Source organism: Emys orbicularis, chromosome 2 (genome assembly GCF_028017835.1).
Source record: "Emys orbicularis isolate rEmyOrb1 chromosome 2, rEmyOrb1.hap1, whole genome shotgun sequence".
In the NCBI taxonomy this organism is placed as follows: Eukaryota; Metazoa; Chordata; order Testudines; family Emydidae; genus Emys; species Emys orbicularis.
In genome coordinates, this window is record NC_088684.1 from 167,096,757 (window position 1) to 167,123,260 (window position 26,504).

A 26,504-nucleotide genomic window follows, 5' to 3' on the forward strand; every position below is an offset into this window, starting at 1 on the left:
GAGGGAGGGTTGGTGGGGCTGGCAGGGGGTCCCTACCTGGTTCTGTGTCCCTGCAGCTCCTAGGCGGCGAAGGCAAGAGCCAGGGCAGGGGCTCCTCCACTGCTCCAGCCACAAGCGCCGGCTGCCACAGCTCCCATTGGCCGGGAACCGCAGCCAATGGGAGCTGTGGGGGTGGGGCCCGTGGGTGCAGGCAGCGTGGAGGCCCCCCCCCCCCGCCACCTAGAAGCTGCAGGCCCCCTGCAAGTAAACGCCCACCCCCACACTCTGCAAACCCCTAGCCCTGAGCCTCCTCCCATACACCCAAACAGCTGCTGCTGGCCCAGGGACTGCCTGAGCCGGAGCCACCTCCTCCCCACCAGGGGCGCACAGAGACATGCCAGCAGCAGCCGGCTGCTTCCGAGAGTGGCATGGGGCCACAGCAGGCAGGCAGCCTGCCTGAGCGCCCCGCTGCGCCGCGGGACGTTTAGCAACCCAGAGATCGCGAGGGGGCAGCTAAAGAGCCTGGCAGACGGGACAGAAATGTTAGATGGGCCAGATCCAGCCCACAGACCATATTTTGCCCACCCCTTCCTTGGGACCACATGTTCCCTGGGGATTGCTGGAGTACAAAGCACTCTAGTCACAACCCCTCCTTCCAACATGCCCCCATTACCATGTATTGCAGGAAGGGTGGTATAAGAGTCTACTATGCTAGTTTTAAGCCTGCTGTGAACTCCCCCAGATGGAATGAATCCCCATCCAGGACTATGTGGTCACTGTCTGCTCTCCTCACTCCCTTTGCACCACTTAATTGACATAAAGTGAGACAGAGGATCTGCTGCATCATATTTTGTATACCCTTTTAATGAATATTCTTCTCACCTCCTCAAACATCAGTAGGAAATCATGAACATGCTAAGTACTTGTAATAGAGGATTAAATGTTTCAAAGATATATGTTTTTGGTAATCTTCACAAGCTATTATAGTATTCTAAATGCTCCCAATTTGAGATGCATTTTAAAAGTAACATGCAGTATGCTATCTCCTGACAAAACATTTAACTGACAAGATGTCTAAGCTTAAAACTTTTCTCCTGCCAGAAGCTTCCTTGATTGATGTGACATTTATCAAAGACTGTGCTTTTAGTATGATATTTTCAGAATGGTGCTCTCTCACCTACTCTAGTTTGAGACGTCTGAATGCTCATTATATGAATTCTCCCTGGTGTTTACTAAACAGTGCTTTATATATTGGTCTTGTAGAACGAAGTTCAGTGCATGAAAATATGTCCTGTTAATTTCTTTCTTAAAGGGGGTCAGCTCATCCAATTTCTAAGTTCTTAAACCAATCGATGGATTGTTCATGGGGGGTTTCAGATTCGGTGTTTTAAACATTTTTTAAAATCCCTTAGTGAACAATGTGATAGGATTATATGACATATGGAGTTTGTTTTTAGTTTGTTTGTTTTTGTATTTTGAGAGGAGAGCTTAATGGGACGATGGGGAAGAGATGGTAGGTGAAGGGATTAAGGAAGAGGAAAATGGTGGAGGAATGGTTCAGGAAATCAGCTGGCATTGCGAGGCAGAGTAGTCTATTAAATCAGACTGACTGCATTGAGTCAGAAAGTTGGCAAGCTGAAATTGGCAGTCAGTGTTGAGGTAATAACCCTGACAAAAAGGGCAACTGAATTACAGTTCAGGGAGCACAGTACCTGTCACCACACTCGCAGTCTCTCATGTGAGCACCCTTTCCAAGTAACATGCCTACACCTGCACTCCTGTCAGAGTGTAACCCAGCAGTTCACCCCACTTCTAGACATCAACCCCTGTTTACCAACCATATTTACCTCCAGCAGGCCTAACTGAGGAGCTGTGATCAGCTGGTAAATACAATGACAGAAAATAGCTTATGCTAAACAGGGAGAATAGGGTTAAATTTTTTTGATTAAAAAACTAGAAGCATATAAAATTAACCTGGCATAAATTAACTGAGTTAAAAACTGGCTACCTGATAAGTCTTGAAATGTAACCTAAATGGGCAATCATCATCAAGTGGGTGTGTTTCCAGTGGAGTCCCACAGTGACCAGTTCTTGGCTCTACACTATTTAACATTTTTATCCATGACCTGGAAGAAAATATGAAATCATCACTGCTAAAGTTTGCAGATGACAGAAAAACTGGGGGAGTGATAAATAATGAAGAGGACTGATTCAGAGTGATCTGGATCACTTGGTAAACTGGGTGCAAACAAACAATATGTTTTAATATGGCTAAATGTAAATATATACATCTAGGAACAAAGAATATAGCCCATAGTTACAGAATGGGAGACTCTATTCTGGTAAGCAGTGACTCTGCATAAGATGTGGGCGGGCAGTGGCTAATCAGCTCAACATGAGCTCCCAGTGTGATGCTGTGGCCACAAAAACTAATGTGATTCTGGGTTGAATAAGCAGGGGAATCTCAAGTAGCAATAGAAAAGTTATTTTACCTTTATATTGGGCAGTGGTGCGACCACTGCTGGAATACTCTGTCCAGTTCAGGTGCCCACAATTCAAGAAGGATATTGATAATTAGGAGATGGTGCAGAGAGGAACCATGAGAATGATTCAAGGAGTAGAAAACATGCCTTGTACTGATAGACTCAAGGACCTAAATTATTTAGTTTAACAAAGTGAAGGTTTAGAGATGACTTGATTACAGTCTATAAGTATATACATTGGGAACAAATACAAATATTTAGTATTTAATATTTAAATTCTCTGCTTCAATCTAGTAGAGAAAGTTATATATGATCCAATGGCTGGAATTTGAAACTAGACAAATTCAGCCTGGAAATGAGATGTACATTTTCAGCTGAGATAATAAGTAACTATTGGAACAATTTACCAAGAATCATGGTGGATTTGCTATCAGTGACAACTTTTAAATCAGGATTGGATTTTTCTAAGAGAAATGCTCCAGAAATTACTTTGGAAAAGTTCAATGGCCTGTATTGTACAGGAGGTCAGAGTAAATTATCATAATGGTCTCTTCTGGTTTTTGAATCTATGAAAAAATAACAGAAGTCTACATGCATATTATCCATATGATTATCCATTCCTTACCAATTTAGCTAGGCCAGACCTTATGAACCCCTCAATGTCAATTATCAAAGGGCTCACTGTTGTGTAACAGCAATTCTTAACAGGCCTGACAAACTCACTACATCTAAAACACTGCTTTCATGGTATTTATCCATAAATGATATGCTAGGTCTCTAATATAAACATGTCATACTAATCCTCATAATCATTCCAAGACATAAGTACAGATGATGTTTAAGGAGTTGTGAATATGTACTGAAAATATGTTTTAAAGTCTGTCACCAACCAAAGAGAAAAACAGGTTTCTTCCAGACAGGAGTTAAGATGTGTATCTTAGAGCTGATCCTGAGTTGAATTAAAAAAGCTGGTGAATATACTGTTCCTTTGCAGACAGCTGACCTGGTAATTCTGTGAGTGTTCAGTGAATACTACACTGGGTGGCTAACAGGCGGGTGTGAAAGGAAGCTAATATGCATTAAAGCACAATCAGTTATCCCTCTCGCTGGAAGCATGGGCGTAACAAGGTGACTAACAGTCCTGGGCACCCCCAGAACCCTCACACCTCCTTCTCCCTCTCTCCAGAGGCTCAGCTTTTTAACTACTTTCAAGCTCTTTGTATGACGACTCCACTGGAGTCATCAACATGCCTGCTGATCAGAGCATGACAGAAGCGAACTTGCAAAGGCATTGGCACCTGTGCTGTGTGTCAAGTATCACATGTAATAGGAAGAGAGAGCCTGAGATATGAGACCTGGTGTAGGAGGCCTGATGTAAGGTCTAGGGCCCAAATTAAAGTCAGGCCCTGCTGATATAAAGCAAAGGTAGCAAGAGTCAGGCTATGAGCAACACTCAGGCCCTATTACAAAACATGCTTACTTGCAGATTCACTGTCCGGCACATGAATTTAGCAAGAACATGGTTGGTGTTGCAAAAACACAAACACTCCTAAGAAGTTTGAGCCACTGGATATTTGCATAAACACATTCCAGAAGGATCATGCCAGAACACCCCAATACCAAGTTAGGGTATAAACACACTCCCCAAAGATGATAGAGGGACACACTGACCCCTCCTAAGAATAATGTCAAGATGACAGTATGATGGATTGAACTGTTTTGATCGAACCAACAGATGCAAGGTAAAGAGTGGTAACTAACTACATCAGAGGGGCAATACATAGCTTGTTTGTATCAGTGTATAAAAGAGAGGTCACAGAGAGGGTGTCTTTGTCTGGCTGAGGGGGGAGCGGAAAATCCCACCACTCACTGAGCTGGTTCATTGTCACGGGCATACAAGTATTAGTGTACCTGTAACCATTGAGCCGGAGCACTAGTATCATGCTTTGTCGGCAATAAACCTGGCTAAGTGCCTCCATCACTCAACTCAGTCTGTGGGCTTCTTGGGCAGTTCGATTGAAGTCTGCTGTATGGGCTATCTGGCCAGAGCCAGTGCAGCATGCAGAGATAACACACACACAGCCAACAACTGATAACATCAGAGATTGGGGTTAACTATCGCCATTGTCTGATTTCCTGTAGTCCTACACAGCCCCACAGGATTGAGCTAAATCCTTAGGCGTCCCTTAGCTGTCACCTACTCCTAATCAAACAAATGAAGGGCAGACAATATTAATATAAGTAATGCAGATTGCTCCCACATTCTTCACAGGTGCTAAAGGCCCATCCCTAGTCAGGGGCTGAGGGGAGCACTGAACAATCGGTGGAAGCTTTTTTAGTCCAAGCATATGTAAAGCAGCTGGGTCCATGGGGGCATTTGACCCCCATACACCACAGGTAACTAGTCCTTGATAGGGGCTTCAAGTGGCATTGGAGGGTGTCTGGGAGACTTGGGCTGGTAAATATCATATTTCCATGAATAAATAGAAAAAAACAGCTTGTAAAAATAAATCCTTGATTCCAACATACTGATTCTTATCCAGTTCTATGGATTCACTCTGCTACAAATAGAACACTTCCAGAGTAGAATTTGGCCATTAATTTTAAATTGTGTTATTAAACACAGAGAGCCAAGTTTTGCTCTCAGTTACACCAATAAATCATTAGTAACACCTGTGAATTCAATGAATTACACCAGCAAAACTGGGCTAATTGCTCTAATTTTCTTATACAACGAACAGTTGAAAGTATGATCTAAGGTTTCCAAGTTGGTCTAGTTACAGAGACAGTCTCTTAAATTGCCTACAGAAAAACAATCTCTCTTATGCAGTCTTAGGTCATTGATGGAGTCCCTTGTTCAAGGCTAGTAAACAGCTTCTTTCAGTTTCAAGTTTTCTTCTAGTCTGATGCCCTTTGGACCAGCAGAAACCTGTTTGTTGTTGAGTCAGCTTCAGCAACAATGTTTATTAAGCGTAGTGGGGGCCAAAGCGTTCATTCAGTGATCATAACGAAGGAACAGTTTTGTTAGAAAACGTTCTCTTCTAGGAAGAACAAGATAATTTGTAAATGAAACCAGAGTTTATGTATGACATGTTTGTTCCCTGTCAGGAACAGATTTTGAAATCTTAGAATCCTCTGTGAAACAGAATTTTTGTTCTCAACCCAGCTCTAATCTAAGCTTGTGATGCTTGCTTACTGTATTACAAGAACAACACACACATTTTGCACCACAGTTCCTTACTTTGTCCAAACTCCAACTATATGCATGGGTGATTAATACAAAACAGCCACAAAGCACTTCATAGCTACCATAGATTATACACATAGACATCCTCCAGCTATGAACATGTAATAACTTGAACTTGTAACTGGCATAATTCTTTCATGGCTAGTAACCCCTCTTTCCTGCATTTTAAATATTCTGTATCTCCCTCACTGATTTTAAACTGCAACTATTACAAATCTGCAGTGGCAGCTCTTTTGTAATTTGTGTGTGTGTGTGTTGAGGAAGAAATAAAATAAAAATAAAAGGAGTATGTATGTATGTATGTATATTCCTTTTACTTTATTTTCTTTTCTTCCCCAGTGTGTGTTAGCTGTTCTGTATTGGCACAGACTGTGCCTTCATATGTGCTTATACAGAGCTAACAGAATGGGTCCTTGATTCTGATTAGGGCCCATGGGTATTGTTGTTATATAAATATCATATAATAACCAAAGATAGGATGAACACTCTCTTAGGAGAGTGCATATGGTACATTATAATTTAATCTTGCTTAGTTCAATATTATTAGCTGATCAGATTTGTGAAAGAATTGTGGGCTTTATGGTAAAAACATGAAATTTGCCAGAGTCTCAGTGCATGACCTAATAAAGATTTCAGATATGAGGCCATTGCCAACATATGCCATCTTGGCTGTGGCAGCCATTTTAAATTCTGAATTAATTTTTTGTACTGATGTTCTTCTGATACTGCTTGCTTATGATATTGAGGTTTTATTTTTGTGCATTTATATTCCTATTAGGTTAGGTGTCCTAAAAACTAAAGCAATAAATTGTGATGGCTTGAGATTATAAAAAAATATTAAGAATTAACATGCTCTGTGGCATGTCACCAAGGAGTATTTATTTAAATATTAATTACATAGAAAAATGACACAATAGGTTTACAAGTTTCTGTTCATGAACAGAAAGTTACGTTTCTCTTTCCTAATAACGATACTTCAGACTGATCTATGCATAACAGGATATTGCTGTGTCTCAAAAAGTTTGGAAAGGCGATTTACATAAACATGCAGCCTAAAACAAATTAAAAAAGAAGAAAGTCTTTCATAATCTTCAATATATTGAAACATCATATTCCCCACCATTTTTCAAAGTCGAGAGCTACTATATGGTCTTGGAGATTTCCCTTGCAGGAGGCTTGCTGAACAAAGGAAGTATATTTCACTTGATAAGCTCTGTTAGTGGTTTGCTTTTTTGTCTTTTAGTCTCTATTTTATAAATGTGGTGTACTGTTGCTGCCCAATCTTCTCAACTGCCTTCGCAGAGGCAATCACAGCAGAGTCTGCAATGTCTTTGGTGTCCAGTTTAAGTAAGTCTACATTCTCTTCTTAGATGGGGTTGCCCATGTCTTCTATGAGCACAACAAGAGCCTTGACATGTCATGCAAAAGAACCTGGACACCTTTTACCTGATTATGGTCCTTTAGACCCTTTTTGGGTGGTTCCTTTCTCTGCTGCAGCTTCAAATTCTCCTATCAACCTGGCCACCTCTTGTCCTGCTATCATCCAGTGCTGAAGGGCCTCTGAACTCTGTGTTAGACCAATAGCTCCACCATTCCTTTTGATTATGGCATTATTTTGCTTATGAGCTTGGTCAAGCACAATTGCAGAGAAAATATGGTGTGTCTTGCAAACTGTGAAGTTTCCATTTAGGAACTGTCCTTGGTGTGTCTGGATGCACTGTGTGAAGGCTTACCATATTTCAGAGGTGAACAGGCACACAAAGTGCATAATTAGCATGATCTAATGCAAAGAACCAGGGAGCTTTCCAAGGCAATGTGGAGAGCAAAGTTTGTCTGGAGGATTGACAGCATATAGGTCAATAAATGAAGTGTTTATTTCAGAAGTGGAACATTGGGTTTTCTGGTTTTTGCTTATCAGACCATTTATCATCTACCATGGGGGGCCTCATCTTCCTTGAGAACTTAGGTATACTGTATGTATGCATGCATTTTGAAGCAGGATGTACAGACTGCTGGCAGTTACTTGGTGGGCATACCCAATTTGTGTTACATGAGACACTTTCTAGGAGTCAGTAGTTCCAGGGAAGGCCACTTTGGCCTGAACAAGGGCTTCCAGCTATCCACTATCTTCTAGCCAGTGTCCAGTCAGCTTTAGACTTGCCATTTCCAGATGAAGACCACCCAGCATAATGACAAATTTGTCCTCACCATACCCAGCAGGCCAGGCCCACTGTATCTGTTTGATTATGGTGAAAAGAGGCTGATCCCCAGTGATCACTGTCACTGGGCATGGGTTTAGGTGGTGTACAGTGTTCCTTATCACCTCCATGGCATAATGAATCATTGCCGCAGACCTGGAGTCACCTGGAAAGAGGTGAAGAAGTGCAGTGATGGCTGAGGCGAAGTCTGGCACTGGCTGTTTGCTGGCATGGTAAACATCCCAGGAAATGTCGATCTCCATTGAAAGTATCCAGACTTGTTGCTTGCCTTACTTGTTCAAGCCGCATGCTGCATTCTTCTTGCAGGGCTTGGGTAATCAGTTGGCAGTCAATCTTGATTTCAACATTTGCAGCAGGGATGGAGCATTGTTTTTCTTCAAGATCAGTGGAGGTACAATTGTGTAACACTCAGGAAGTGATTATACAGTCTTCTGCACTAATGCTGCAGTCTCACATCGGGGATGGGAGTTCCACAGACAGCTCCTTCTACTTGAGTACTGGATGCTGAAAAAAGTGATGTCCCAGTTCTGTGGAAGGAGTCTGTTGCTGTGGTGGAGCTGGGATGAACAGACCACCATAAAGCCTTACAAGATAGTCCTTGGAGTGTTGGCATGCACTGTTTCCCATGCTGGTAGAGATAGTCAACACTCTGTCATAAGAGATGGACATTCTAAGTTTAAAGAAGATATCTACTAGCTCACTTTTTTGTGTCTGTACATGAAGCGTCAGACCAACATAGATTGTCAAAGGCATTTCTTGAGCTTTGTTGTGGTACAAACTTTCTGTTACGTCATGGTGACAGATACTGATGTTGTCCTGCATCAGTTGTGCCAAAGTAAGTGTAACTGGATGAATGGAAATTTGTTCTGACCGAGTTTAAATGTTAGGACCACCCAATATCAGGGATAGCAGTTCCAGTAGTGACTCAGGGAAAGATTTTGCTTGGCATCCTGGGTCAAATGATCCAGTAAACTGTGTTTTCATTTGAAAAATGTTCCTTTGAATAATTTTTGCTCTTTGGGACAAGTGAAATGCTTCCTCACTGTCTTCCTCACATGCTTTTTGGAGGGCATGTCCAATATCCTGGTTGAAGGCAAAGAGCACATCATGTCCTCCTTTGCATGCTTGGATATCTGGAATATGTGAAAGGATATGGGATTTTAGCTCAGGGCTGTGAATGTGTCCAGCCAGTCACCCCCAGCTGTTCTAGTTTAGCACTATACAGCTTTGTGAGATCAGCTAGTTTAAAGACTAGAGCCACATCTTCATTCAATCTTGTCTCTTCAATGTATGCTATCAGTTATGCAAAGAGAATCCATTACAACATCTTCCCTTTGCTCAGTTTTCTTCTCCCTGACTTTTTTGTAGACAGACTCCAAACATCTTGCATGATACTTTGCTTCTTAGGCCTAAGTACCCTGCACTTAGTTTTGCAAGCAAGTGCTGGTCTTGCAGCTGAAGTGCATACTTGCGGACTCGACTATCGGTGCTGAGGATAGAAGCTTCATGGAGGTCTTCTGATGGTATGTTCATTTCTCAAATGAAGCAGTCTTCTTTCTCTGGAGGTCCTTCATGTTGGTCACTTTAACATGCATATTTCCTCTGCAGTTCATAAGGGTGATCCACACCTCTCTCAGTTCTTTTTTCTTCTCAACCCTTTTAGAATTGATGTAGCAGGATTTGTGCCAATGTCCATTGTTCTTGTTCAAAGTATTTTTAATACTGTCACCATCAACTAATCTACATATGTCTATGGCTATGGGATGCTGCATTCAGCTATGGAAACGTCTGATATTTTCTGCTAGAGTTTGATGGTCAGATTCAACATGGTCTCTTTTTTATTCTGCTGGATTAATCAACTCTGCACATGTATCTTCCTGACAAAGCACATACTTTCTCCAGTCAGTAGAGGAATGAGATGTCTTTTTTGATGGACTTGACTCTTAAACAAGTTTGTATCTTTTTGTCATGTTTGAAGCACTACTAATAGCCAATAGTAATATAATATCTTTTGCTACTCTGTACAGCTAATATTACCCAATCACCAAGCAGCTTTCACACAGCCAAGTAGCATCTGAAAGAAAAAAGAAAAATGTGATTAAATTCTGCCAAGATCATATTGACAATCAAAATTAGTACAAAATGTGTCCCTACACCAATTTTAAGGTCATATTGAAGCAAAACCAGAAATAAATCTCTTGTCAGTCCAACTGTAAAACAATGTTATTTGTCAATTATGACAATGTTGTTAAAATGGCTGCCACAGCCAACATGGCATTAGTTGGCAATGGCCAAATATCTGAAAATCTTTATAAGGTCATGCCCTAAAACTGTTGCAAATTTCATTCTTTTATCATAAAACCCACAATACCATCATTTCTGGCACAAATCTGGTCAGTTATATGTAAACTGAATTTGTAAAATGTATGACAGCAACATGAATTCTGGGTGGGCATTTGTTAGGGGAATGGATTATATATTTTTGAGGAATCAGCCATGTGAGCTCTATATGTTTCTGATTAGAACTTTGTGTAATCTCATTCCATCACAGGCTCTCTGGCCTTGATGGTTAGAAATGCATACATACTGTTAAACAAAATTGCAGTAAACTCTGTCAAACTACCTTAAGTCATGCAAGTAAGGAGATGAAACAATTAAAAATAATTCACGAAAGATACAAGTACATTAAAAAAGTCTGAAGGTTTGTGCAGGAGTTCATAATTTCAGACCTCTCCTTCAGATGTAGTAAGATTATTTTTTCCTGTTTTGGTAATATATGGGTACTGTGAAAAATACAGTAGCCACACTGATATACAATATGCTGTTTCCAGTTGTTTTCATTATAATACATAGAAGGAGGGATCTCAGACTTTATTATGTTGGGGGGGATGTAGGGGATGAACAAGACCTCATTCCATTGGTAGGTGTAACTGCCACCCTTCATTTAGGATAAATATAAAGAGCAATCAAATTCCTTTATGAAACTGGAGAGCTGAAAAAGTAGGAGCCACCATACACGGGCACGTGACAAAACTTGAGTAGAAGCTGAAAATGTGGCTGAAAAACACTTGGAATTGTGAGCAAAGAAACTGCCCTCACCTGTTTGATGCCTTCTGTGTGTTCTGGGAAACAGGACTTTGCACATTCTTTATAAAGAAACAGGATTGTGTAAAAAAAAAAAAATTCCTGACTCCATCATCAATCTCTCCTCCTCATGGAAACAACCTGCACGACCCTGAAAATTTGCTAACTGCTCAAGTCAGAAAGGGGTAACAATATGATAATATATATGGTATAATGACATTACCTGGCCCAGCAATATTTATGGAAGTTTTGAAATACATGTGGTTATTTCTATCTTTTTTTGAAGCCCTCATTTTGGGTCTTAGAAATTAGTTGATCTTAAATTCTTCTACCAAATACAATATTTGTTGGAGACTTCCTCCTTTGATTTCAAAACATAATGCACTTTGGGTTCACTGTTCACTTAATTTTAGGGCTAAAGTTAATTTTATGTATAGAAGACTATTGTGAAAATCTATGTATTGCATTTAAAAGCATATAAATACCACATTGAATTTTTTCATTCATGACTCCAACAACCTATGATCTTTTCCAGATGATAGTGGGAGCCAGAATTTTTTTTTACAGAAATAAAAGATTAATTTTAAATGCCATCAGCCTGGAATCAAGGTGAACATCTCTGCTACTTTCTCCTTCCTAGCCTGTTCCTTGCAGGATTATGCTCCCAAGCCATCTGCTTATGGGCACCTTTTTGCTCAACCTTTCAAACCCTCTAGGCTGCTTCATGCAGGATTATATTTCACAGGCCACATATGAATTGATTTCTTTCCCCTGCTCCAACTTCTCCTTCAGAAGCCTTCATACTCCCTGCAGCGTTCTGTAACAATTGAGAACTAGATTCACTAAAGGGACTTAGGCTCTGTGTTGCAAAGCCTAACTAGTTAGAGCATATCCTGATATGTGGGAGACATGGGTTCAAAGCCCCAGGTGAATTCACTGACTGTGATATTCTATGACTTGGGGGAGCGCCCTATAATTCCCATATTCCTAATTTACATATAATTGTGATATTGCATATGAAGCATGCCATGAGAGGTATCACAGGAAATGTTATGATCTGCTGAAAGCCATGGTTCTATCTAATTATGTATATCTTTAATGCATATGAAGTTATGAGATTGTGTTGCATGGCTGTCACTAAAATATGCTGAGAGTTGGGGAATTGCCCAGATATTAGATCCCCAGAGGCAACAGCAAGGAAAGTAACCAACGTCAGGGTGGGTGTCGACAGGTGTCCAGCAAGGGAGCTATAATTCAATGACTCACCTGCATAAGGACACACCAGGGGAATTGCTCAACCTTGCCTGGGGACTCAGCAATGCCCACCAGACATGCCTGGACTTGTGTTCTCCAAGCACATGGGACTGAGGGTATAAAACAGAACAGTGGCCACATGCTTCTTCTTTTCTCCTCCCCCCTATGCTGCAAGCAACAAGGACACCGAGAAGGCTGAAGACTCCAACATAAGAGACTGGCCCAGGTTTCAAGGGTGAAATCTGTGTACTATGAACTGCAATATCCAGTGGGGTGAGAAAAACTGCTTAATCTAGATGTTGTCCAGTTGAATAGGGTTGAGAGTTTAGACTGCATGCTTATATTTTATTTTATTTTGGTAACCACTCTGACTTTTTGCTTATCACTTATAATCACTTAAAATCTATCTTTTGTAGTCAATAAACTTGTTTTATTGTTTATCTTTACCAGTGAGTTTGCCTGAAGTGTTTGGTAAATCTGCTCAGGTTTACAAAGGCTGGTGTTCATCCACTTTCTATTGATGAAGTGGTGAACCAATTAATAAATTTGTACTGCTCGTCTTGAATAGTGCAAGATGGTATGTTCCTGAGGTACAAGGCTGGGAGCTGGGAGGATTTGGCTGGTGCCTTTCTCTGTGTGATTCATGAGTGGCTCTGGGAGCATTCATGCAATCTAGCTGGGTGTAGGGCTCCACATGCAGTTGTGCTGAGTGAAAACAGCAACTGGAGGGGTTTGCTGCTGGTCACTAGCAAGGCATTGTGAGAGACAGTCCAGGCTGGAGATTTAAGGGGGCACAGCAGTCCCACAGTCCCAGGCTGCACCCCGAGGTTATGCGATATTCTGGGTTGGGTTGCTCGTAGTTTCTCCTTTAGAAGCCATTCCACTTTGTATAAATAGTTGAATAGTCATTTGGCTAGAAAGAAAACAGTGAAAATGACTCTATAGCCCAGAGGTTAGGGCACTCACCGGGGATATGTGAGACCCAAGTAGTTCTACCAATGATTATTTATACAAAATGGAACAGCTTCAACATGCAGGATTGAGAGAGCTCCACCTAGATTATCCTATAGACTAGTGGTTAGGGGATTTTCCTGAAAGATTCTAGAGAAGGATTCAAATAATCATGTGCTGTGGGGGTTTGAACATGGGTCTCTCAAAGCCTGGGTGAGTGAATTAACCACTGAGCTAAAGGTTACAAGGGGTATGCATACTACTACTACCACCACTGCCTTTCTATCTGGCTGTGTTTTGTGCCAGGCCTGATCTGTTAGATGACCCCTGAGAACGTCTACCAGATCAGGCTCGACAGGCAAGCTAGGAGAGAGAATGTCTGATTTGAAGATTCTCCCCTCCCCCCAGAGCTTAGTTGTTGGGAATCAGGACTTAGTTGGCTGTAAGCATGCTCACTGACAGATTGTTAGGTTCACTGAGGACTTTATCAATGAAAACTTAGTGACCTACAGAGTTTGGAAGCAACTGCGCAGAGGTTTTGAAGATTTGCATTTTGGATTTAGGCACCTAAGCACTAATTATATCTACATCCTTTTATGGATCTATCTCTATGAAGTCACTGGTTTTAATGAGGACCAGGTGAGCTTCAAGCTATCACCTGATCCCTGGCTTCACAGCATCATCTTGAATACAGCTGATTAGCTACAGGTGGGACTAGGCCCTAACTCTCCTTAAAGAATCCGCCGTCCTGCAAGAGGAAGGTTTGATACTAGATGTTTGCAATGTTTCTTCAGCTTTTTTTTTTTTTTTTGCTACCTAGGAGGCTCTTTTTCTAAAACAAGAAATCCTTCCATGCTTAGTAAATCTGTTTTCATTGATTTCCTTTGAATTCTGTCTCTCCATAAAACACCACTTCATTATTGGTTATGGTCTGATCACTTACCAAAGGTTTGGTTGTGGTGTATTTTTTGTAATTTCATTTCTAAATGAGTTTAGGTCTTATAAAAGAGAGTGATTAAAAGCTCTTGTATGACCCAGACAGAGTGCAAGCAGCTGCTCTGCAATTTCCACACCCAACTCTACTCTGATCTAGTGACACTACTTTTTCTAGTCCTGACAAGAGACTAATTGTGCCAGAAACAGTAATGGTTTTGATATAGCCATCTCAGCAAAACCTCCCTAAATAAACTTGTTTTAAAGGAACAGGATACAAATATTCTGAGATGTTTCTGATCTAAGCTTGAACAATCTGTTGTTTGTGTCTCTCTGTATTATTTTTAAAAGAGTTCTCTAGCTTCTGCACAGCTGCCAGCATAGAATCATAGAAAGTGACCTCAAGAAGTCATCAAGTCCAAGCCCCTCTGCTGAGGCAGGACCAAGTAAACCTAGATGAACCTTGACAAATGTTTGTCCAATCTTTTCTTAAAAACCTTGAATTACAGGAATTTCATAGCTTCCCTTTGAAGCCTATTCCAGAGCTCACCTATCCTTATAGTTAGACAATTTTTTTCCTAATATTTAACCTAAATCTCCCTTACAACAGATTTAGCCTATTACTTTTTGTCCTACTATCAGCAGATATGTAGAACAATTAATCACAGTCCTCTTAATAACATATCTGAAGACTTTTCAGAAAGCTGCAAGCAGGGACTTCCTTTTTCAAACGGTGGATTACTATTTGGCCTTGTGACAGGGTCAGGACTCACTGGCCCGGTGCCTCCTGCTGGTAGTCCTGGGAATTAGCTCTTCACCAGCCCCGGAGCACCCTCTGCAGGCCGATGTCTCGCCTGCCGCTGGCCCTATGTCCCTTCCAGATCCCGGTGCCCTTCTAAGTCAGGGTTCTGCCCCAGCAGCAGTAACCCCTCCGTCTCTGGGTCTCCCCTCCCAGAGAAGCCCCCAACCCCCTATCCCCACCTCGCCTGAGTGGCTACTGCCAGTCAACATCTAGCCCCCGTTCACTGGGGCAGACTGCAGTCTGTAAAGGCCACTCATCATTGGCAAGGTGGGTTTAGACCTGTTGCCTCTGTCTAACCTTGGGCTGCACCTTTGCAACCCTAGTACCTGCTTGGGCCTTTACCAAGACCTGCAGCCTGGGATTTCACTAGGCTGGAGCTCCCTAACTCCCTCTGCCCTTCCCCAGTACTGCTCAGCCTCAGGTCCTTCTCTCTCCAGCAAGAAAGACTCCTCCCAGCTCCTGGCCCACTGCCCTGTTATAAGGGCCAGCTGGGCCCTGATTGGACTGGCCACAGCTGCTGCTGCTTCATTAATCAGCCCAGCTTTTCCAGTTGCAGCCCTCTCCAGGGCTGCTTTTAAGCCCTGTTTACTGCCCCACCCCAGGCATGTTGAAATTCCAATAGTGATTCTGGGAGACCCAACCTACCCCTTGTTCCCCTGGCTCATGAAACTGTACACTGGCCACCTCAACAGCACCAAGGAACAATTCAACTACCAGCTCAGTAGGTGCAGAATGACTATTAAATGTGATTTTGATCTTTTGAAGGGATGCTGGTGCTGTTTACTCACAAGATTGGACCTCAGTAAGAATAATACCCCCATGGTCATGCTGTGTCCTGCATAATAATTTTGAAGAAAAGGGGGGGAATGTTTCAGCCAGGGTGGAGGAGGGGCAGCTCTCTGCTGAATTTGAACAGCCAGATACAAAGGCTGTTAGAAGAGCTCAACAGGGAGCTATACAGCTCAAGGAGACTTTGAAAGACCGTTTTATCAGTGAGACAGAGTAGTGTGTGTTACTGTAGTATGCTCTACCTGGCCCTTCTCTTTTGTGACCTTGTAGGAATCACGTGGTGATCACTATACCTAATATAACATTGTCAATAAACCTGTTAATTTTGTTTGTGAATGATTGTGGATTGGTCCTGCTTTGAGCAGGGGGTTGGACTAGATGACCTCCTGAGGTCCCTTCCAACCCTTATGTTCTATGAGTTTATGAGTTGTGTGACATTGTGCAATAACCCATAATTGATTGCTTTCAGAACTGCTGAGCACTAATAAAGATGAATTATAATAGAATTTCATTTTATAACAAAATCAGAGCAAAAAAAACCCCTGAGCCCCATGCAATTTTAAAGTAAATATATTAAAAACTTAATAAATTAATAGAACAGAACTTATGAGGGAGAAAAGAAGATTCATGTCCATTTCAACTACACAGGTCAATGTATGTGAAGTTGTGATTGTCTTTATTGTCCCCTGGGGTGGAGTGGTAGCGGTACTGCAGCAAACCCTAGTGCCATGTGGAATGTTGATGGGGGCTGATGGGGGCATCCTGATATTGAATTCTCAATGGGCTGCAGCGGGAGGCAAGCTCAGGATTGTTCAACTTTCAAGTCCCCCAGAGTCTGCAACATCTGTGTTTGCTGCCTGAGAACCCCCATTATGTCCTTGTGCATCTTCTGTGCTTTTCTCCTCTCCACTCTTTCCTTCTCCAGGCTCTCCCCAATGTTTATCCTCCAGGAACTGTGTTCATGGTCTGATGCAGCACTGGCTGGCAGGATCTTATTGAACATGTCATGCTGAGTCCTTTTCTTTTTTCTCCTTATCTGGTTCAGGTGTTCTGCGGGTGTGGAGAGGAAGACCCTGAAGGCCACAATGGTAGCAGCTGCAGATAAAACACACAGAGGTATCATTGTCAGTGTATTCACAACAGAAAGAGAAATGTAAGATGCTCAACTCACACTCCTTGCTCTCCTAAAGTATTAAGCACTCCATTCTCACTTCTGCTTGGAGTTGCTTGTGCAGGGTGTCAGGCACAGCACCAGCTATGGTGAGTATGGCCCACCAGGGGTTGGGGAAATAAGGAGGGAATTGCTCAGTTGCATGATTCTAGTAGCATAGGGCATTGGCACTGAATACTGGCACCACTTTCCACAGACAGTGATGATTTTAGCTGATATCTCAATCCTGAGGGCAACAAAAGCCAAGAGAGCACAGCTGCTGTTGGTGTCCCAAAGCTGCCCAGGACCATATGCTGTCAGCCTGTAGCTTGCAATGGTGCCTGCTGAAGTTATCGCTGAGTGGCATGGGAAAGTGCCCTACCAAGGAGGAAGAAATAAGGCAGCCCTGGCTAGAAACTTTTAGCAGAGGATTGCAGAGAACCTCCATGAAAGTTTCATCCAGATATCTCAGAAGGATTCAAGGGACATCCCTGTGTACATAAACAAACTGCTCCACCTAGCCCCCACCTAACTCTAGAGGGGAATGAAAAGCAGAGAGCAGCTCTACCTTTCCTGGTTGTACCATTATCTCTTCTAACACGAGTAAATCAACAAAAAATCAAAAGATGCATCTGCTGCTTTGGGGGTACCATCCCTGTAACTGAAAATTTATCTACACACTTGTCTGAGGTTTGTTCCCCTTCATTGGGCTCACCCGTGCTTGACTAGCAGGACTGGCTGGACTGTGGTGGAGTCACTGTGCAGCTGGCTTCTCCAGTTGCCTGTCCCCCATACTCTTCCTCCTCCTCCTCTTCCTCATCCACCACCTACTCCTCCTGGCTGTTCACACAGGGGCCCGTTACGTGGGCTCCTTGGAGATATCCATGGTGTTGTTGGGGTTGTTGGGGTTTCTGCCAAGTATGACATTGTTAACCCAGAAGAGGGAAGTAAGAGAGTCAGGACCGTGTTAAACCTCAAACCCCCACACTGCAGGCCATCCTCCACCCGCCTCGGTCATCAGTTTATGATTTATCACTCAAAGACAACTCTTGAGACAGGAATAGGTAACAAAACAACAAGAGTTTATTAACAAGGACCCACCACAAAACTATAACAGATAATAAAACTAGCTTAAAGCCAAGGACCCCCAAACCCAATACAACACTATGGGTGGGGAAAGCAAATTAAATGATTAACACATCACCATCTTTTTCTCTCTCTCTCTCTCTCGGCAGGACTAGGACCACATGGATGCTGGGGATATGTCTGGGAACACAAGCATAGGCGCTGACTCTGTGGGTGCTCCAGGGCTGGAGCACCCATGGGAAAAAATTAGTGGGTGCTCTGCACCCACCGGCAGCCAAGGTCCCCTCAGCCCCCACCCCACCTCACCTCCTCCCCCGCAGTGTGCTGCATCCCCGCTCCTCCGCCTACCTCCCAGCGCTTAGGACTTTCCAGGAGGGAAAAGCGGGAATGCGGTGCACTCAGGGAAGGAGGCGGAGAAGAGGCGGGGTAGGGGTGGGGACTTGGGGGAAGGGGGTGGAATGGGGGCGGGGGAGAGTGGTGCAGGGGTGGGGTTGGGGTCAAGCACCCACTGGGAACAGTGAAAGTCGGTGCCTATGACCACAAGCCACCAACAGGAACACAGGATACAATGAAGGGCACAGGAACAGATAAGTTGGTCTTCTTGTTTTCTTTTACTTGCCACATCGTCTTAGCTAGGAACAAGCACTGGGCTGCCACTATGACAGACAGCAGCTGCTACAGGGCGCAGTGGCTTCTTATATGTTTGGGTTGCTAGGCAGAATACTTAAAGTCACATGACCATTTCCTGCCAAACTTATTCAAAGGTGCCAAAGTTTCCCATCAATTTGACAGTTGTTGGGCAGATTTACAATAGTAAGAGGGAACAAGAAGGGATCAATCATGGAGGACAAATGACAACTTAGAGGGAACAACAGAAAACAAAACAACTCTACAATCCCCTCCTTAAATTATTAAATGTCACCATACTTTAAACTTGAGGTGTTATATTGTACTTTAACCTTCTATTACCTTTACCAGTTTTACCTTTACCCAACATATGCTTACACCTATGGATACAATGAAAGTTATCTGGGTTCCCATAATGAGTATGAAAGGATGGAGCAACAAGTGCCATGCCTCCGCAACCTTAGTGGGGCTGGCTATCGAGTTTTCCCACCAATCACTGGTCTACAATTTTTGAGAAGTCGTCTGCTTCAGAGATAAAATGTGCTATTTATTATGTATTTTGATGTGCTGAATTCAAATATGACAATTAAAACAACTGATTGGCTACTGTTTCTAAGATATTTAAGTTTTTACATTTTATGTCTATGTATATTGTGTAGATAGTAGAGTTTTAATCATAAATTGTAAACCTAGGTCTTTTCATGTGTTTATGGTTGCTTTACATGATAATATTTCACCTGTCCTGTTTATGTAACATTTTAAAAATCAGCAAAAGGGTTATATAAATAAAATTTATTATGAAACAAAAGGCAAAAAACTATTCTGTACATAGTTTAGTCCTATTCAGTGTCTACTCGGCGCTTCTTGGCTTGTCTCTTGTATTCATTAAATGGAGCATCTCTTGTCACTGTCCAGCAATAGTCTGCAAGCATTGATGGGCTCCATTTGCCCTGATAGCATTTCTCCATTGTTGCAATGTCCTGGTGAAATCGCTCGTCGTGCTCATCGCTCACTGCTCCGCAGTTCGGTGGAAAAAAATCTAGAGGAGAGTGCAAAAAATGTATCTTTAGTGACACGTTGCAACCAAGGCTTTTGTATGCCTTGAGGAGGTTTTCCACCAACAACCTGTAGTTGTCTGCCTTGTTGTTTCTGAGAAAATTTATTGCCACTAACTGGAAGGCTTTCCATGCCGTCTTTTCCTTGCCACGCAGTGCATGGTCAAATGCATCATCTAGAAGAAGTTCACGAATCTGAGGACCAACAAAGACACCTTCCTTTATCTTAGCTTCACTTAACCTTGGAAATTTTCCACGGAGGTACTTGAAAGCTGCTTGTGTTTTGTCAATGGCCTTGACAAAGTTCTTCATCAGACCCAGCTTGATGTGTAAGGGTGGTAACAAAATCTTCCTTGATTCAACAAGTGGTGGATGCTGAACACTTTTCCTCCCAGGCTCCAATGACTGTCAGAGTGGCCAATCTTTCTTGATGTAGTGGGAATCTCTTGCACCACTATCCCATTCGAAGAGAAAACAGCAGTATTTTGTGTATCCAGTCTGCAGACCAAGCAAGACAGCAACAACCTTCAAATCGCCACAAAGCTGCCACTGATGTTGGTCATAGTTTATGCACCTCAAAAGTTGTTTCATGTTGTCATAGGTTTCCTTCATATGGACTGCATGACCAACTGGAATTGATGGCAAAACATTGTCATTATGCAGTAAAACAGCTTTAAGACTCGTCTTCGATGAATCAATGAACAGTCTCCACTCATCTGGATCGTGAACGATGTTGAGGGCTGCCATCACACCATCCATGTTGTTGCAGGCTACAAGATCACCTTCCATGAAGAAGAATGGGACAAGATCCTTTTGACGGTCACGGAACATGGAAACCCTAACATCACCTGCCAGGAGATTCCACTGCTGTAGTCTGGAGCCCAACAGCTCTGCCTTACTCTTGGGTAGTTCCAAATCCCTGACAAGGTCATTCAGTTCACCTTGTGTTATGAGGTGTGGTTCAGAGGAGGAGGATGGGAGAAAATGTGGGTCCTGTGACATTGATGGGTCAGGACCAGAAGTTTCATCCTCTTCCTCGTCTGACTCAGGTGAGAATGATTCTGGTGCATCAGGAACCGGCAGTCCTTCTCCGTGGGGTACTGGGCGTATAGCTGATGGAATGTTTGGATAATGCACAGTCCACTTTTTCTTCTTTGACACACCTTTCCCAACTGGAGGCACCATGCAGAAGTAACAATTGCTGGTATGATCTGTTGGCTCTCTCCAAATCATTGGCACTGCAAAAGGCATAGATTTCCTTTCCCTGTTCAACCACTGGCGAAGATTTGTTGCACAAGTGTTGCAGCATATGTGTGGGGCCCACCTCTTGTCCTGATCTCCAATTTTGCAGCCAAAATAAAGGTGATAGGCTTTCTTAACCATAGTGGTTATACTGCGCTTTTGTGATGCAAAAGTCACTTCACCACAAACATAGCAGAAGTTATCTGCACTGTTCACACAAGTACGAGGCATCTCTGCTCACTTTGGCTAAACAGAAATGTGTCCCTTTGCAAAATCAAACACTGACAAATAAGAGTATGACACTGTATGATTTCTAGAGCTGATATAGGGCAATTTGTTCAGCAGAGTGATGTAAGCTTCGTTATGATTGCATCATCCATGACTTCTAGGAATAACATGATGCAATTCATATCATGTATGACGCAATACCAGCTTCAGATTGCATCATTCATTGTTTTGCCTAAATAGCAAGTACTGTCCAAACCCAGTCATAGATTTATTCATAGATCCAGTCAAAGATGTATTTTAGTCATTTCTGGTTTAAATTGAGATCCCTTCCCTTTATAACTCACTTATCCTCCGCCATTCCCAAGTCAAGGGTCGTATATACTGACCCAATAGCATATCTTGAAAACTAGAGCCAATCAAAAATTTTAAGCATCATTTTCGTTCTCAGTGACCCAGAATTAGTAAAGTTTGACTACATTTATTTCAGAAGCATTTTGGCTGTAGAGCAGTGAGTGAATTGGGAATCCTTTTGCACCCTTTTTAGAATTGTCTCAATTTGCTGAGAAGAGTGGTGCACAGGTAACATAGTGCTATTACCCTCTTTGACTAGATCTTGAAGATGTCTCTCAAGAATAGGGTGTTTGACAAGTTGTCTTAAAACTTGCAAATCTTCCTCTAAATGGAGTGGTGCTAGATGTTCATACAAAGCATATGACAGGTAAATGTCTTGTGTTGTGACTTGGGTTGATACAAAATTAATGTCACCCCCATTGACTGCCAGCACATACAAACAAATAGGTTAACATTAGGGTCATTATACACTTCATAAAAGAAATTAATAGTAAACTCTAGCACACTGACTTCTAATACAAACAATCTACTACTACAATTGATTGATATAAATAAATTGTAAATTATAATGATGCATTCCCTGTTTTGATTCTAGACACATGTGAGGACCCTCATACACCTCATTAGTACAAATATGTCCTAATTTAGGTTTCCAGACACAAAGTTTCCAAATTTACTCTACTGTAACCTTCACTTGTTTTGTGAACTCACTTAGGGATATTCATGGGTATCATTATGGAGTTGTCTAAATTCATTCCCAATGGAATTAAGGCATATACCCAATCTTCATTTGCATGCATTATTGTTAGAACCTGAGCATTGATTTTACTAGCCTCCAGGTCAAAAGAAAAATCCAGTAATTCCCACCAATTATGATGCTTTCTCTCAAATTGGTTTACATTTGGCATAAGCATGCCTTCAATTTCTATAGGAAGATTGCCTTGAAAATAATCTCTAAGGATGTCTCCAGCTACAAATGTCTCATCTGTCTGTTTATACTAGAAGAAATACAAGTACTTTTTATAGGATGTACCAACTTTCTGTTGTGGTACTTAGTACAGTTTTCTATACCTTTGTGTTCAGTTATCCACTCACAACTCTCCTTAATGAGAGTGAAACCGAATTCGTATTTTTATTAAATCCAGATGACATGGCATCTTGTCTATCTGCCATAGCCAATATGGCTATTTCGCCCTTATCCTCCTTCCAAACCAGCTTACCACTAGTCAGTTCCTCATATGCAAAAATTGTGATGGGACCTTGTCAAGGCTGTATCCCTACTTTGAACTTTAGGGTACAAATGTAGGGGCCTGCATGAAAACTGCTAAGCTTATCTACCAGCTTAGCTCTGGTCCCGCTGCCACCATTCTCGATGGATTCCCTCCCTGGGAAGCCTTGAGAAACCTTTCACCAATTCCCTGGTGAATACAGATCCAAACTGCTTGGATCTTAAACAAGGAGAAATTGACCCTTCCCCCCTCCTTCCTTTCACCAACTCCTGGTGAATACAGATCCAAACCCCCTTTGGATCTTAAAACAAGGAGAAATCAATCAGGTTCTTAAAAAGAAGGCTTTTAATTAAAGCAAAAGGTAAAAATCATCTCTGCAAAATCAGTATGGAAAATAACTTTACAGGGTAATCAAACTTAAAGAGCTCAGAGCAATCCCCTCTGTCTTAGGTTCAAAGTATAGCAAACAAGATAAGCACTCTGGTAAAAGGTACATTTACAAGTTGAGAAAACAAAGTAAATCTAAGACGCCTTGCCTGGCTTTTACTTACAATTTTGAAATAAGAGAGACTTGTTTAGAAAGATGGGGAGAACCTGGATTGATGTCTGGTCCCTCTCAGTCCCAAGAGCGAACAACCCCTTAAACAAAGGACCCACACAAAAGCCTTTCCCCCCCCAAGATTTGAAAGTATCTTGTCCCCTTATTGGTCCTCTGGGTCAGGTGTCAGCCAGGTTACCCGAGCTTCTTAACCCTTTACAGGTAAAAGGATTTTAGAGTCTCTGACCAGGAGGGACTTTAGTACTGTACACAGTATGGCTGTCACCCTTCCCTTTATAGTTATGACACGCCCCCCAAATCACAGATAGTGTTGGACGTTCGGTTCCACACTGGCTGTGATTTCTTCCTGGAGTTCTAGGAGAAAACAGAGTTAACAAGACACATGTACCTTTAGACATACTACTGATTATATAAAAACTAACAATATGTTTCATTACAAGAACAATTGTTAACCAGTTAACTCTGGGAAACTTTCCCGGGAGAGTGCATCAGCCACTTTGTTAGAAGCTCCCGAAATGTGTTGTATTTCAAAATCAAAATCTTGGAGAGCTAAACTCCACCGAAGAAGTTTTTTGTTATTCCCCTTGGCGGTATGAAGCCACTGTAGCGCAGCATGGTCTGTTTGTAGTTGGAAGCGCCGTCCCCAAACATATGGGCGTAGCTTTTCCAGCGCGTACACAATGGCGTAGCATTCCTTTTCGCTGATTGACCAGTGGCTTTCCCTCTCAGACAGTTTCTTGCTGAGAAACACGACAGGATGGAATTCTTGATCTGGTCCTTCCTGCATTAAAACTGCTCCCACGCCTCGCTCGGAAGCATCTGTGGTTACTAGGAACGGTTTGTCAAAGTCTGGGGCCCTTAGCACAGGGTCAGACATGAGTGTTGCCTTAAGCTGGTTAAAGGCCTTTTGACACTTATCAGTCCACTGAACTGCATTTGGCTGTTTCTTTCTGGTTAGGTCTGTCAGCGGGGCGGCGATTTGGCTGTAGTGTGGTACAAATCGCCTATAATATCCGGCCAAGCCTAAGAAGGATTGGACCTGTTTCTTTGACTTTGGAACCGGCCACTTTTGGATAGCATCCACTTTGGCCTGTAGGGGATTTATAGTTCCTTGACCCACCTGGTGCCCCAGGTACGTCACTCTGTTTTGGCCTATTTGACACTTTTTAGCCTTAACAGTTAGTCCTGCCTGCCGGATGCGCTCGAAGACTTGTTTCAGGTGCTCCAGGTGTTCTGTCCATGAATCAGAAAAAATGGCCACATCATCGAGGTAGGCAACTGCAGATTCTCCCAATCCTGCTAGGAGACCATCTACAAGTCTTTGGAAGGTGGCGGGTGCATTTCGCAACCCGAAAGGAAGTACATTGAATTCATACACCCCTGCCTGGGTGACGAAGGCTGACCTTTCCTTAGCGGGTTCATCTAGTGGTACTTGCCAGTACCCTTTGGTTAAGTCTAAAGTAGAGATGAATTGGGCATGTCCCAATTTTTCCAATAGCTCATCTGTGCGTGGCATTGGATAGTTGTCAGGACGAGTTACAGCATTTAGCTTACGGTAGTCCACGCAAAAGCGTATTTCCCCATCTGGTTTGGGAACTAGAACCACTGGAGATGCCCATGCACTGCTAGAGGGGCGGATTATACCCATCTGTAGCATGTCCTGGATCTCCCTTTGTATAGCCGCTTGGGCATGAGGTGACTCCCGGTAGGGTGGGGTTCTAATTGGGTGAGCATTACCTGTGTCAATGGAGTGGTATGCCCGTTCGGTCCGCCCTGGAGTGGCTGAGAAAATCGGTGCAAAGCTTGTGCACAGCTCCTTTATCTGCTGTCGCTGCAGACGTCCCAGGGTCGTGGAGAGGTTCACCTCTTCCACGCCACCATTCCTTTTTCCTTCATAGTAGACACCTGCAGGCCACTCCGCGTCATCAGTTTCCTGGGCTGTAAACTGGCAAACGTTTAATTCTCTAGAATAAAAGGGCTTAAGAGAATTAACATGGTATACTTTAGGCTTTATGTTGGAGGTGGGGGAGGCTATGAGATAGTTAACAGCTCCTAGGCGCTCCTGGACCGTGAATGGTCCTTCCCACGACGCTTCCATTTTATGGGCCTGGAGCGCCTTTAAGACCATGACTTGGTCTCCTACTTTGAAGGACCGTTCTCTGGAATGTTTATCATACCAGGCCTTTTGCTCTTCCTGAGCATCCTTTAGGTTTTCTTTAGCAAGGGCTAAAGAGTGTCGGAGGGTGTTTTGTAGGTTGCTTACAAAGTCTAGAATGTTAGTTCCTGGAGAAGGCGTAAACCCCTCCCATTGCTGCTTCACCAACTGTAATGGCCCCTTAACCTCGCGGCCATACACAAGTTCAAATGGTGAAAACCCTAAACTGGGATGTGGTACAGCCCTGTAGGCAAAAAGCAACTGCTGCAACACTAGGTCCCAATCATTGGAGTGTTCATTTACGAATTTACGTATCATGGCCCCCAAAGTTCCATTAAACCTCTCCACCAGACCATTGGTTTGATGGTGATGAGGGGTGGCAACCAAGTGATTCACCCCATGAGCTTTCCACAGGTTTTTCATGTTCCCTGCCAGGAAATTAGTTCCCGAATCTGTAAGTATGTCGGAGGGCCACCCTACCCTGGCAAAAATGTCTGCTAATGCCTGGCACACACTTTTAGTCTTGGTGTTGCTTAAGGGTACAGCTTCCGGCCATCGGGTAGCAAAATCCATGAAAGTCAGTATGTACTGCTTTCCTCTGGGTGTCTTCTTTGGGAAAGGACCCAGAATATCCACAGCTACTCGCTGAAATGGGACCTCAATTATGGGTAGTGGCTGGAGAGGGGCTTTAACCTGGTCTTGGGGCTTTCCCACTCGTTGGCACACCTCACAAGACCGGACATAATTAGCAACGTCCTTGCCCATTCCCTCCCAGTGGAAGGACTTCCCCAACCGGTCTTTGGTTCTGTTCACCCCAGAATGGCCACTGGGATGATCATGGGCTAAGCTCAAGAGTTTTACCCGATACTTAGTGGGAACTACCAGCTGTCTTTGAGGATGCCAGTCTTCCTGGTGCCCACCAGAAAGAGTCTCCTTGTATAAAAGTCCTTTTTCTACAACAAACCGGGATCGGTTAGAAGAGCTGAGAGGCGGTGGGGTGCTCCGTGCCGCTGCCCAAGCTTTTTGAAGGCTGTCATCTGCTTCCTGCTCGGCCTGGAACTGTTCCCTTGATGCTGGAGAC